This window comes from Salvelinus namaycush, chromosome 20 (assembly GCF_016432855.1).
Source record: "Salvelinus namaycush isolate Seneca chromosome 20, SaNama_1.0, whole genome shotgun sequence".
Taxonomy (NCBI): domain Eukaryota; kingdom Metazoa; phylum Chordata; class Actinopteri; order Salmoniformes; family Salmonidae; genus Salvelinus; species Salvelinus namaycush.
Window position 1 is genome coordinate 50,306,955 of NC_052326.1, and position 1,103 is coordinate 50,308,057.

General features: G+C 37.5%; 1 non-coding gene across 1 annotated transcript; it reads right to left on the reverse strand.

Moving 5' to 3' along the window:
- Nucleotides 1–656: 656 nt before the first annotated feature.
- On the reverse strand, nucleotides 657–732 carry trnaa-ugc. Its single transcript has one exon. It is a non-coding gene; the product is annotated as a tRNA-Ala (tRNA).
- Between the last annotated feature and the right edge of the window lie 371 nt (nucleotides 733–1,103).

Sequence of the window (1,103 nt, forward strand, 5' to 3'; positions counted from 1 at the left end):
TTAGAACAGGGACACTATTGACACTATTACAGCAACGACATTAGTTGTGAATGACCAATGCTTTGGATGCTAAAATTAGTTGTTCTGCTTTGTTTGTAGACCTGTCTAAGACCTTTGATATTGTTGTTCTGGGTATTCTGTTGAAGAAACTGTCATCAACAGGCCTTGGCTCTGCCGCATGTGTCTTTGTTTTCTGACTACGTTAGAGACAGAACTCAGGCCATTGTGTTTGGATGGAGTTAAGTTGAATTTTCTTGAGTTACATAAAGGTGTTCCACAGGGATTCATATTAGGACCTGTTCTTTTTTACGATTAACATAAATGCTTTTGGTCAATCTGTTGAAAATTGTGGTCTTCATTTGTATGCGGATGATACTATTGTGTATACAATTGCTCAGACTGTTGATTTAGCTGTGTGAAGGTTAACGTCAGATTTTGCAGCTGTTCAGGAAGCCCTTATGAATGTAAAGCTTGTACTTAATACAGGCAAAACTAAATACATGCTGTTTTCAAAGTCTCGTAAATGTATCTCAGTTAGGTTACATCTTCACTCCTTGAATGGTACTGTAATTTACATTTACATTACATTTAAGTCATTTAGCAGACGCTCTTATCCAGAGCGACTTACAAGTACATACATTCATACTTTTTTGTACTGGCCCCCCGTGGGAATCGAACCCACAACCCTGGCGTTGCAAGCGCCATGCTCTACCAACTGAGCCACACGGGGCCCAATTGAACAAATCCCTGCATACAAATCACTTGGTATTTAGATGGACAATGATCTATCTTTTAAGAAACATACAAATGAGCTTGTTAAGAAGCTTAAATGTAAAGTGGGTTTCTTTATATAGAAATAAAGCTTGTTTTTAATCTGGCTAGCAGGAAGCAATTGTAGAATCACCTTTTCTATTTGTCCTTGACTATGGTGATACCATCTACCGAAGTGCAACTGATACTACTCTGAAATCCTTTGATTCGGTTTATAATAGCTCCTTTCGTTTTATTACATCTGACAGTTTTAATACTCATCACTGCATCCTTTACCAAAACAGTTGACTGGACCTCTTTGAAGACTTCATGATTCTCTTTTTGTTCATAAA